Source organism: Diaporthe citri (assembly GCF_014595645.1).
Source record: "Diaporthe citri strain NFHF-8-4 chromosome Unknown scaffold_24, whole genome shotgun sequence".
Taxonomy (NCBI): domain Eukaryota; kingdom Fungi; phylum Ascomycota; class Sordariomycetes; order Diaporthales; family Diaporthaceae; genus Diaporthe; species Diaporthe citri.
In genome coordinates, this window is record NW_025064869.1 from 80778 (window position 1) to 94992 (window position 14215).

At 34.4% G+C, this 14215-nt stretch overlaps 2 non-coding genes across 2 annotated transcripts; both read left to right on the forward strand.

The window, feature by feature from the left end:
* Positions 1 to 94: 94 nt before the first annotated feature.
* INS49_007594 lies at positions 95 to 166 on the forward strand. Its single transcript has one exon. It is a non-coding gene; the product is annotated as a tRNA-Val (tRNA).
* Positions 167 to 2172: 2006 nt separating this feature from the next.
* Positions 2173 to 2257, forward strand: INS49_007595. Its single transcript has one exon. It is a non-coding gene; the product is annotated as a tRNA-Ser (tRNA).
* Positions 2258 to 14215: the final 11958 nt, after the last annotated feature.

Sequence of the window (14215 nt, forward strand, 5' to 3'; positions counted from 1 at the left end):
GCCTACGAAGGCCAGCTTTAAAAATTTTTATTTCGGAGGTCGTATTATATTATAAAAAAATTGAGATAGGGGAGTTAACTCTCCTCTAGCCAAAAAGAAATTAGCTCAATGGTAGAGCAACCGTTTTACACACGGAAGGTTGGGTGTTCGAGTCACCTATTTCTTATCCAAACAGATCCTGATTTCTCTGTCTGATACTTTTCCTGGCTGGCCTACTTCGTCAGCTAGAAGTACTCCGTACTCCATATCCCGAACTTCGTTCGGGATCAAGTAATAAGCTAGGCAGGACAAATAAAAGATTCCTTGACTTAACGGTAAAGTGCATTTTTGATAAGAATGATATCAGCGTTCGATTCGCTGAGGAATTAAAGAGAATTGACCGAGTGGTCTAAGGTGGTAAGCTTGAGTCTTATTTGATTTATTTAATCACATCCGTTCGAATCTTCCCTAGGAGGATAAACATATAATAATAAGAATATTAATTAACGGCTAGGATTAGTATCGAAGGGACTCGCTCTACTTAATATGTTACTTTACTAAAAGTACGTCTCCTTCAATCTGTCGATCTCTTACTTTTCTGGCCATGTACTTCTTGTTTAGATCTTCCCTCCGGGGAGATCCCCCTTGCGGTGGATCTTAAGATAAACAAGAGGTGATCACTTAAAATTAAAATATTTAATCTTTATCTAGTGTATTGCTAGCTCTATTTTCATATAGTTATAGTTTAACTACGATTGGAGAAGCATTATATGACTCATTATATATATTTTCGCAGGTGAATCCAATCCTGTAGAAAAAGTAGTTGCTATATTATGATAATAGATAAGAAAGGAATTTAGGTTATAGAAAGTTATCTATAATTAGTTTTTTATAAAAAAAATATATTTTTTTATTAAAAAACTACGCAAGCTAGAAGCAGGTAGTTCATTATCGGTTATATCAAAGTGGCACAGGAACAAATAGGTCAATACATTAAGTATCATTCCCCTGAGGGGTATTTTAACTAATTAAAAAAAATGAAGAAATTATTATTTAAATCTAAATTAATGGCTAGAGACTTTTCCGATTGTGTTAATGCTAAATCATTGAACCTTATGAATCCTTATTTTCTCACAGGATTCAGTGATGCAGAGTCTACCTTTAGCGTGTCAATGCGAAGTAAAAGCAACAGCAAAGGTGGGGTGAAATGAGTAGTAGAACCCGAATTTCAAATTGGCCTTAGCTATAAAGATGAAGAGCTCTTGAGAGCTATCAAGGCTAGTTTTGAGTGCCATAGTAAATCCGGATTGCGTGTAGGCAAAGTAGGAAGAATACAAGTAAATATAATAACAAAAGTTTTTTCAGAGTATCCTCACTAAGTGAATTAATAGAGATAATAGATCACTTTGATAGTTATCCTTTGCTAACTAAAAAGCGTAAGGACGAGCTCGCGCCTTAATTTGAAGAGAAGTGATCCTAAGAGTGCAACGTGGAGAGCATCAAACTTTCGAGGGGGTTCGATATATAGTTAAACTTAAATCTGCTCTTAACCTAGGATTAAGTGACAAGCTAAGAAAAGAGTTTGACATTACCTATGAAGAGGAGAGGGCAGCAGCCTTGAATAAATGTGAGCTAGGTAATGAACAATTATCAATAAATGCCCAGTTAATCGCAGGATTTACTTCAGGTGAAGGAAACTTTATGATTGGATTAAGAAAAGAGGGTAAACTTGGAAAGATCCCACAATTACGTTTTCAATTAACTCAACATTCACGTGATGAGGAGTTGTTCAGAAGATTAGCTTTATATTTTTGTTGTGGTAAGGTGTATGTGCGTAGTAGCAATGGTCGTCAAGCGGTAGAGTTCACTGTACAAAATTTTTCAGAAATTCTTGAAAGAATTATACCTCTCCTTCGTGATAATCCTATTCTGGGTATTAAAGCTTTAGATTTCGCAGATTGATCTGCTGCGGGTGAAATCATGAAAGTTAAGGGACATTTAACTCAAGAAGGGTTAGACCAAATTTGTCAGTTAAAGGCACTAATGAATCAAGAAAGAAGTATAGATAAATCTAGTCTAACTGTAGAGGGTTAATTATCCTTAAATTCACTCTCTATTCATCTATTTGAGTGTACATCTAATTCTAAAAGGGGTCCTAGTTAGAGATAGTTTGCCTCTTACCCCACCCCCCCAAGAAGATTGGCCGAGTGGTTTAAGGCGTGCTACTTGAGATAGCAAGAGTAAATAAACTCCACCAGTTCGAATCTGGTATCTTCTGAGAGTTCGATGTTCAAGGGCAAGATATTAGAGTATTCTTACTTTCAGACGTTAACTTCAAGTGAAAGGTAGAGGATATTATCTGTTTAGCTGAAGGAGGTACTGCTGGTTTCTTCTGTACTTTATTAAGAGTAGCCAGTATAGCACGAAGGTCCGGGTACGCTTTAATAGGACCGACTTTCTAGTTCGTATTTCATACTTCGTACTACTTACGGCTAAAAATAAAGAAGGACTTCATCCTTTGGCTGCAGGTCTGGTTCAAATTGAAGTTATAAAAAGTGGAATGAATATATCAATAAACATTCTTAGCTAATCAAGGCGCAGGCTGTTTTAATTTCAGTACACTTTCTTTGCATATTTCGGTCTTTTCCTTATTTGGTGTGCATCTATAAGGGAAGACCTCTCAACGGATTAGAGCCAGGCGGTTAGGCGCGCTCTTTGGGAGAGCGAATAGTTATGTTCGATTCATAATAATCCGAATTGGTTGAGGGCTGCATAGCTCAAGTTTATTCTTTTATTTTAAAGATCGAGCTTCGCCATGTTTAAAGGATAATAGAGGGACTATCTAATTAAACTGGATAGTCCCTAGCAAAAAGGGCTCTAAGGAGTTAGGGAAGATTAGGTGCGACTCCCTCAGTTCTTGATGATGAAAAACCTTACTATGGAACTATTAGATTTATGCTTTTGCTGTGACTAACTATTCTACTTTGATTAGTTCACTGCAGAAATGGGGGATTTGAGGACATAAGGTTAGGGGTAGCTAATCTTTAGGGTGCGACTCCCTACTCCCATTGCGTGTATTTTAGGTGCCCTAGCAATTATTGCCAGCGCACCCTATTTTACACTGTTTTGTTTACAATTAATATACTAGCTGTTTACATTAACGATCGCCCAATTTGAATTTGTGGTGGCTTCGCCGCAGCAATTTTACGAAGGACCTATTTAAGGATATTTAAAGGCTTATACAGAATAACTATATTACTAAAATATGAAAAGAAATTTCCAATCTTTGAACTATTTTAATTTTTTGCTGGTTGTCCATGGCAATCTTTTGAGCTATTCACAAATGCCTGTATATATTATATCATCTAGAAGCAAAGCTTCTCAGTTAAGATTAGCAGTCCATAATAAAAAAGCACTAGACATAGTAGCAGATAACTCGCCCGGCAATGGTAGAAGGTATTTTTCTAATTCTACTCGTCTATTCAACAAGAATAATGGTTTCAATAATAACTCTAATAATGAAAGTGGTCGTAATAATATTTCTAAATTCTTATCGCGTATTACCATTTCAATGATTGGGGGTATAACAGTTAAGAGTTTATTTTTATCTTGATATAATGACACTTTTAGTTGAATAGGACTTTGGGAAAACATTTATAGCTTGCATAGTGGTTTAATGGCTATTGGTGTATTGGCTGGAGGATTAATTAATAAATTGTTGGATTTTACTCCTTTGAATATTAATATTAAGAACTTTTTAGTAGATCCTTCATTAAAAAGATTGAAAACTCTATTTTTATCTTGAAAAGAGGCGCGAGCTCTCGTTTTAAATCAAGATAGAATTCCGATACAAGGGCAAGCAGGGGGTAATTCTGGTAGTCAAGTAGGGGTTGAAAGTACAACTCCTTCTGGTAGTCAAGTACAACCTAATGACGACAGACCTTTGCGTAATAGACGACGTTCAGAGTTTGAATTAGAAAGGGCTAGAGAAGCTAAAAAACTTCAAGTTCCTAAAAATGCAGGAGAAAGTGAGGAGGACTATGAAAAAAGAATAAATCGTAAAGAAATACGTGATTATAGAAGATCTAAGATTGAAGTTAGGGGTACCGCACATCGTTCACCAGAAGCGTTAAAAGTATCTCGAGCATTGACCGAACTTACACTTGATCCAAAACCTGGAGAAAGCCAAGAAGCCTTTACTAAAAGAGTTAAAAGAACAGAAGCGGTAAGGTATAGCAAGTTCAATAAACTTACTAGTGGTAGTACTATTATTCCGGAGGATACAAAGGAAGAAATAACTAATGCTAGAACTGAAGCGCAGCGTAGAAAGTTAGAAATACAAGAAGGTAAAGCTAAAGCGAGGTCTGAGCTTTTTCAAAGAGATGGAGAAAGTGATCAAGCCTTTAATAAGAGAGTTCAAAATCGAGAGAGGTACGTACGTAAAACGAAAGATCGAGGTAGCTCTTATCCAGGAATAGGTAGTAGTCGTAAGTTTAGTACTTTCTCTAACTCAACTAAACATTCTTTTTCTAATGGTAAATTGAAGCTTCGCCTTTATAGACCGACTTATGGGCTACGCCGGGATCTTGGTAAAATTAGTACTAAATCTTATTCTACCTATAGTAGAAATCTAATTCTTCCTTCCGCTTATCCGGAGGATCAACAAGCTCGGCTAAAGGACAATGATGGCGCAAGCTCGAAGCTTAATAATAGTATATTTTTAAAGAGAGCTATTTATAACTTCATTAAAGTTTCAATTCATAATCTAATTCCCGGGGTCCACTTCCAGGATTCCACTGCTCTGATCACATTTTTAAAGGAGTTTGATCCTGGTTTTAATATGAGTAGAAAAAGTATTCATAACTATAGAAAGAGAAAAGTAGTTTTGAAAAGATTTTTTATGAATTCCGATGTGTCTAGGTTCTTTGCTTATGTTAAAAGCAGATTTCCTGAATTTAATCCTTCTGCTTTTTTGCAGAAATACGCCTTCGGAGGGAACCTGCATGCCGACTTCTGCGTAGCCAGCCAAATATGGCTGGAGGGCAGGCCTAAAAAAAAATAAGCCAGCTATAATTAGAAATAAATAAGAAATGTAAATGATATATTCGCTAAAAAATAGTATAAAAAGAGACTATTATGGAAATATAAAGCCATGTGTTAAAGAGAAATTTGTTATCTTATGGAAACATATAAACTCTAAGATAAATTACTTGATAAACGAAGCGAATTGAAATATCTTAGTAGCTTCAGGAAAAGAAATCAAAAGAGATTTTATGAATAGTGTGAACGAAAATAAAATAGCCTATAAAATAAGTAAAATGGTAGAAAAACTGTTTGAATAGATTCAATTCGTTGGGCGTTCCGCAAGGTTGACGTTTCGGTTAATTGGATGGTGGGGAACCTTCCTCAAAGGCTAAATATAACACATGAGCATCAGAGAATTAGTACCGTAAGGGAATTATTGAAATAGTAGTTTTATAAGCAGCTCGAGTTGTATTTGAAAACAAGAGCGTACCTTTTGCATATCGCGACACAGAAAGCTGTGTGTAGTAATGAGGTGAAATACCTCCTAGTGTGCAACCACTAGCCTCTATCTAGGCGTGCGATTGGAGTAATCCGATGGTGCGAAGCCCTAGAGACAATGTCTACGGATTAGGGGAAGAAAACTATGGTTATCGTAAGAAAAGATACATTTAAAAATTCGTAAAAGGTGTTTCCAGTAGTTTAGAACACTGGAAAATGGGGCATGGGCTGAGCTGTTATGCGAGCGAAGGCGTTGCCAAAGAATCCCCCGGATTATAGTATCAACCTAAGGTTTTTGATAAATTGTGCTACACACGGAACATGTTAAGCCCCATAGCCTCCTTATGATCCAAATTAGTAAAGAATATAACAGAAGTGAACACCAAGATCACCTAGTTATTAGTATTGAAATGTCATAAGGAGTAGTTTTATAAGGTCAATGGGGTAAGATCCCGAACGAAATAAACTTATCGGCTAGGGGGTAGGCGAGAGACTAAAAAGCGAAGGCCATCTTGTAATGAGATGGATAAGGTTGTGGAAGAGACCACCGAAAACGGAATTGAGAGATATTTGAAATGTATAACCCAAAAATCTTAGAATGTCTCAATAGATCACCGAAACCGGAGTTGACCATGATGAAATTCAGGATAAACATCCTGGAAAGTAGTGATGACCTGAGGTGAAAGCCTGCAGACTTAGTTATCAGTGCCCTAAGTCATTTTATTCAAACTCAGCGACTCAGCCCGGGTTCAAAGCTGTCATCTTACAGTTAAGGAAACAAAGCAGTATGGAAGAAGTTCCACGAGTAGAGTTAAAGGATAATAATGAAGTGAGTTATTCGTATAGAATAACTCCCAATAAAGAAAATAACGTCTCGGACAGGTAGACTAAAGATATTTATTGATAAGGGGGCTCAAGCCGTATGCGTTGAAAGGCGCACGTACGGTTTCGAGAGGGGGGAGTTCCAGTAATGGAATTCTTCTACTCGGGATGGGTCACCAAGTTAACATTAGATGCGAGCTAATTAGTATTGCGTAGTTAAAACGATCATAATGTAACAGAAAATGATAAGTGTCTAAAGTTAGACCCGAAGCCTAGTGATCTTACTATAGTCAGGGCTATAAAGGCTCGAACGGGTTATTGTTGCAAAAATATCCGATGAACTGTGGTAAGCATAGTGAAAGACAATTCTGACTAGGATAGCTGGTTTTCTGCGAAACCTATAATAGTAGGCAATTTAAGTAACATCAAAGCAGGTACAGAACTTAATCTCAGACCAGATGTAAATTTTCAGCAAGAGTATTTATGTACTCTTTGAAAATACATTATTCAATGGTACATATCGGGGGATCGTGAAGATTTTATCGGTGAGTATGTAGACTCGGAATGGCTTAGATGGATCTTGAATGATCAGACATAGAATGATAAGGTTGTATGTCAAAAGGGAAACAGCCCAGAACAAAAGTTAAGGTTCCAAAATTATTGTTAAGTGAAATTAAGAAGGTTTTTATTTGAGTCGACAAGGAGATGGGCTTAGAAGCAGCCATAATTTGAAGACCTCGTAACAGAGCGCTCGTTAAATCTTTAAAAGCATCGAAAATTTAACGGATCTAAACAATATACCGAAACTTTGTCCTCATTTAAACATAATTTTTATTATTGTTATTTGCAGGGGTAGCAGAACGTTGGGTTATATTAGATTTGATATTTTTTAAATTCAAATAAAAAAAACTCAAGTGATAATGGTGACATGAGTAACGAAAAAGATCCGGTACGAGGAGTATTCGGAACTCGCCTAAAGCTTATGGCTGAGGTAAAGCGGCCTCTAAGTTTATAACCTTCAGGTTAAAACGATGAGAAAATAGACTGGCTATATGGTTAACATTTTAGTTTCAGTGCCGCTCCTGACCGTGAGGTGAGGAGGTCCGCTGAAAGTAAGTGCAAAATGTACTGGAAAATATGTAGTCTAATCTTATCTCCAACAATAAACTAAAAAGATGAGGAGGGGGTAAGATAATAAACCGTACCTAAAGACTGCCGCACAAGTAAGCTAGTAGAGAATACGAAGGCGTAAGAGATAACAATCATAAAGGAACTCGGCAAATTGATACCAAAACTTCGGGAAAAGGTAGGCTCATTAGTCTTGGTTAATACAAGTAAAAAGGAAGAAGCATAAAAGGATGTTGTACGACTGTTTAATTAAAACACAGCACTTTGCAAAAAGATGATAAATCTAAGTATTGAGTGTGATACCTGCCCGGTGCCGGCTGGTTAACGGAAATAACTAAATTGTCATAGGTTTGGTGTAGAAGGAAACCCCGGTTAATGGCGGCCTTATTCTGAGGGTCCTAAGGTAGCGGAATACCTTGGCCGTTAAATGCGGTCTTTGCATGAATGGTGTAACGATACAACAGCTGTCTCTATGATTGACTCTGTGAAATTGGAATAACTGTGCAGATACAGTTTACCTCTAGTTGGACGAGAAGACCCTATGCAGCTTTACTGTTACTAATTATTGAGTATAATAACAGCAAATTTTAGTAGATAAGGTAATTGATTAGATAGAAGTGAAATACCTTTATTTGTTTATTATATTATTATGGAATAATACTTTATGTATTATAAACATCACTCTATGAAAATCAAATAGGGATAATTTCCCTCGGGATACGATACTTAGACTACTAAGAGAACTATTTGTAATAAGGGAGAACATTTGCTAGGAGACAGTTTAGATTAATTAAGCTGTGTTGGTGAGAACCCAACTCTAAAGTGATAGCGCTTATAAACTAAATTAATTATACTTAAAATATCTAGTTTTCCGTAGATTTAATATTATTTAGCATCAAAACTTGTGTAACACAGATAATATCCTTCTATTTTAATGTTACCCACATTTCAGGTCAAATATTAATAGTCTTTAGGGACTATTCCTTATTAGGCCGGGTGAGGTAATTTTTTAATCGGCAGGTCAGGTTGGTTGGGCATATACTATATATATTAAATTAAACTGAGGGCTGCGCGTATCCGCAGGATCGCTAAAGCTCGTAAAGTATGATTTGTATAGAAAGGTTATATGGTTAACAATGTAATAAATAATACTTAGATAGTGAACTAGAATATTTATAAATCGCACTTTAAATAATTCAATAAAAATAAAAACATAAAATGTTAACTAATATTACAAATATTTACGATCGTTTTTTAATTTCCAGATCACCTTGCTGTGTATTTTCAAGAAGTAATCATACAGTTACGATAAACCAAAGTACTGCTTTTTGAAATAATAATTCGGATAAATTCCTTCAATGATTTGTAGGGTTTTCCGAAGCTGAGTCTTGCTTTAAAATAAAACCTAAAAACCGAAATGGAAAATTACATAGTTTCTATTTTGAATTTGAAATTCATCTTCATTTAGATGATCTCGACCTTTTAAGATTCATATGTGATACTTTAGGTGTAGGTAATGTTTATGCAAGGAAAAAAGTAATTCTTGTAGTTTTATAGTTGGTAATGAAGAAGGTCTTCGTACTTTAATAAATATTTTTGACCACTATGCTTTTAATGGCATTAAATTATTAGACTATATAGACTTCAAAGAAGCTTTTTTAAATTATTTTAATCGTAGCGGTACATTGGATGAGGGTTTAATTCGCGATATTCTTAAACTTAAACAAGGTATGAATAAAGGTCGTGTTGATTTTAGCATGCCTAAGGATCATAGAATAAATATCACCAAATATTGACTACTTGGTCTAATTGAAGGTGAGGGTTCCTTTAGTCTAGCTAAAAGTAAATTAAGACCTAATTTTCAATTATTGTTTACTGTAGCTCAGAAACCTCTTTTAGTGGAAATAAGAAAATATCTCATAAATAATTTAGGATTTGATAGATTTTCATCATGGAAATTAAATAATTCCTCTCTTATCGGTATTTTTGAGATGAAAGCTAAAGGTAATTCTAAGCCAACAGTAAGTTTAGAAATCCGTAGTGTTAGTCTATTACGTAATTGTATTATTCCTTTCTTAAAAAGTATGCCTTTCATATCTAAAAAAAGACATGACTTTAGGGATTTTGTTCTTATATGTAATGTCTTATACGCAGGAGGGCATCTACATAATGATAAAATAAAGGATTTGATACTAAAGGTTTTGTCTGGGATGAATGACTTTAGGTTATCAACATATAAAGCAAGTTCTAAAATGACGGCTCTAACTTCTGAGGAGCTTACTGTTTTAGAATCCTTTGGATCAGTAAACTCTAATTTAGGAAGTTCGGCTACTCTGCCAAATTTATCCTTAGATCAAGATTTATTAGAGGATAATTCTTCTTTGGATCTAGTCGCTGATACAGAGAATTTGAATAATAGTGTAGTTTATCATATTATTAGACCAGATATGAAAGAACTTATTGTAGGTAGCTTAAAAGAAACTTCAGATATATTAAGTATAAAAACTGATGCTTTAAGTAAGTTATTCAAATCTCTTTCGGTTACTTCTAATTGTGTGGAAGTTAACCAAAATTATGTAAAGAGAGTAAAAGTCTTTTGTGAACGTTAGCTAACCATAGACTAATGTGTAGATTAATATTTAACAAAGTATAATTAATTCAGATTACCGTGCTATTTTAAGGAAATTAGCCAAAGTTACAACTGAATAATTTTTAGTTCGCTTTAGAAAAATTAGGTGAAAACGGTTAAAGAACAAAACCTAGTTCAAGACCGTCGGCAGTTGTAAATGTCGCTACAGACTGGTTCACCGGGGTTAGGCTGAAATGTCTGTCCAAATGTACAGTCGGACGAGATTCGAAAGTTTATCAAGGAATTGGTATTAACTTTTGCAAGGAGCTAGGTAGTATTAAAGTTTAAGGATGGGTAGCATACTTTGTACGCTATCATAATTTTATTTAAGAACTTTAATGGCCCTTTAAGCAAATGGAGGGTTTATATGCTCCTTTCCCAACAGGATGATGAATGAAATAAAAACATATTTTATTTGTCTACATCTCGTTGTTATGCGGGGCACAGACCCCATAAAGAGTAGATGGGAGTGTCTAAGGATTATGATGTTTGTCGCAATGTGTTCGAGAATTTTTCGATCGCTTGCTGCAATTAATTTTTGTATATCTTGCCCTTCGGGGCAGTCCCAGCCGCAGGCGACCGGGACTAAATAAAAAGATAAATTTTGTTTGTAGTTAAATATAACTTCGTTATATTTAATCCTTTGCTAGTGCGAGACGTATAAGGGCGTACATATTATTAAAAGGGTAAGATTTTAGCTATGGAGAAATTAGCTTTAGTCAAAAAAGTGTTATGCAATATAACACTTTTTCTAGTTATTAGTTTCTACTTTACAGTGTTTTTAATAATAATGTAAACTAATTATCAAGTTTAACGGCTTAATCTTGCTTTACTGTTTGATTCACAACAAATCTTACAGTCGCGTAAGCGGGGCATAGGATCACAAGACACATTAAGGAAAGGTCTTGGATTATTGGAAAAGCTACGCTAGGGATGTTTGTCCTTTAATTTTTTTTCTTGTTCTCGTCTACTTCTATCTTGCTAAGTCCCGAACGAAGTTCGGGACGATAAAAAAAAATATATTTTTTTTTATACAGCAAGCTCGACTTTATAGGAAGCATTCACTCTTCGTATCCGAAGGATCGAGCTTGCGCCCCCAGAGGACCTTGGTCCTGGGTCTGAGGGGGAAAAAATAAAAAATATATTTTTTATTTTTTTCCTGCCTTCGTACGAAGGCAGGCTGATTTAATAGCTATCCTCAGCTGCTCTACTTCTCCTACTGATCCCGAACGAAGTTCGGGATCCAGTAGTATAGAAGTATGCATAGGAGGAATAGGAATAATAGATAAGAGATAAAGACTAGCAAGAAAACGATTAAGAATAATATTGGGTTAATTTCAAAGATTACTTATATTAAAGGATTAGCCGGATCCGGGACTTCTGACTACGAAGTCAGTATACGGAGGCAGATAAAAAAAAATTTTTTTTTATACGCCTAATCCCCTCTATCCTGACGAAGTCAGGATACAGTATAAGTAAATTTGAAGCGAAATTTATCTTAGCGACTTGACCCCTTTGGGTGTATGGCGGCTAATAAAAAAATATACATTTTTTTTTATATAGCTCGTATTTAAAGATAAAAACGTTCAACGACTAATAGGTGAGTAATGCTAACAATAATCCTATCTTGAAACCCAACACTTTTTTATTATATATGTTCAAAAACAAAAGAAAAATGAAATAAGAGGCCGGAGGCCCTCAAATATTACTAAAATGAAAACAATGAAAAAAAATAAAAATATATTAGAAAATGCTCGCTACGTTGGTCCCCTATCACTCAAATATTCGCCTTCGTATCCCGAACGAAGTTCGGGATCGGTATCAGACTGAAGAGAAGGGACTACAATTTTAAAAACAAATGTAAAGAATAATTCTAAATTGAGACCATTTAATAGAATAATGGGTGATGTAGGAAAGATGCAATACTTTCCTGCATGATCTAAAGAATGAAGAAATAGTGTTTACCATTATAATAGCAATTTAATCAAGAATTTTGCTGTATATGATATAAATATTTATAAAATAATAAAAAGCTATTTTAATATGTTTTTTAATCATCAATTTCTTAAATATGATTATATTCGTCCTAAAAGAAGACGTTTATCTTTTAATAAAATTTTTTTAGCTAGACCCGAAATTAAACATACTAACTCTAAAGCTATTATAACTTTATATGCTTTTAATAGAGAAAAGTTTGCTTTATTAAAAAAAATCAAAAATTTAACTAAATTAACTAAAAAGATAATTAAATTTGTTCAACGAAAAAACTGTTTATTAAAGATAGAAAATATTTTTTTTAAATTTAATATGATTTTTGCGATATTAAAAAATAGAAATCTACTTCAAGATTTTTATGCTTATTATTCTACTTTAAAAACAAGTAAAAGCAAGGCAAAAGAACAAGCAAATAAATGAATAAAATTGATTTTTAAGAAAGAACTTTCTTTAATTAGAAAATATAAATTTAGATTAAATCTTAATAAGTATAAATTTGAAGATAAATTATTATATGGATTAAGTAATATTATAAGAAAGCTTTATAATAAAGAAATAGAATTTAATATTGTTAATTTAAAAAATATAGTTTTTAATACAGATTTATTTACAGAAATATCTACATTAAAAATTAAGAAAAGAAATGCTAAAGTTGTAAGAATAATGAACATTATGTTAAATAAAGCTAACTTACCTTACTTGAACAGAATCCAGGAAACAGGTAGATTGGATAACAATGTAAGTCTTAAGTTAGTAGAAAATAAATATAAAACTCTTAATATAAGAAATATTTTAAGTACTAAGAGCTCGCGTCTTAATTTAGATAAACTATTAAATAAAATATATATTAGTGTTAATGATAAATTATTACCACAACGAGCTTTAACTGGTTCTAAAGATATATTAAAGGGATCTATTGATCGGCCGGGGAGCTTGCGTGGCGAAGCCGGGTTGTATGATATGGTATTTAATTCTATTAAATATAAAAACATGGCAGGAATTAGAATGGAAGTAAAAGGAAGGTTAACGAAACGTTATAGAGCCGATCGTAGTGTTTATAAACTACGTTGAAAAGGGTTTAAAAAATATCGATTCTTCTTTTAAAGGGTTATCAGTTCGAAAGAATAGAGGTCATATTAATCCTAACGTAGGGTATTCTATTTTTGCATCTAAACGTAGAGTAGGAGCCTTTGCTGTGAAAGGATGAATGAGCGGAAAATCTTATTCTACTTTAGCAGTAAAGTAGAATTTTTAGGCATACTGACGACCAAGTACTCCTGATCCCGAACGAAGTTCGGGATATGGCCAGTCAGCAGAGCTAGCACACCTATTCTTAATTTTTTTTTAGTCAATAGCCCTCCGGGCGCTCCGGAGGAGCTACCGGAGGGGCGCTTCGCCCAGATATTACACAGTAGGTTGGTAGGTAGTTTAAATGTGGGCGTGTTATATATAATAAAAAAGTGAATACATAGTCTGAACCATTTTGTAAAAAATGGAAATATTCGGTGGCTTCTTTAGAAGCCACCGAATCTAATGATAACAATTTGAACAGGCTAATTTGCGCAAGAGTGTACAAAATGAGTGCGCGGTTTGGCACCTCGATGTCGGCTTAACTTATCCTCATGGATGCTTTGTGGTGTAGGAATCCACATTTAGTGTCTCGTAAATCATCAAACTCCGGGGACGCCTTAAAGCTTTTTGTACCAAGCCATATATGAAAATATATGAGTGGCTGAAGTAATTACTCAGGTATGGTAATAAGCAAGAAGATGATCGAAAGTGAAATAGGCTATCGCGGATCTAAGTCAATAGTGGGTACTAGTTTAATTTGAGAGACAGCCAAGAATAGTATTAAATCAATATTCGCTATTGTAAAAGAGCAACGAGTAGACGGTGGTTGTACTGAAAATATTATTTCAGTATTAAGGTGTACTCTAATGGGTTTCGAAAGAAATTATCAAACTAGAATCCCTTCTAAGTCAATAAATAAATTCGCAACATTCAAAACATTTCATACTAACTTTGGAGTTGTTCGTGGCGCAAATTCCCATATAGGACTTTTGGGTTATATTTCTTCTTGCTCTTTCTCTACGTCAGCCAACTATCTATCTTCTAGTTCAATGAAGAATAAAGCTTATT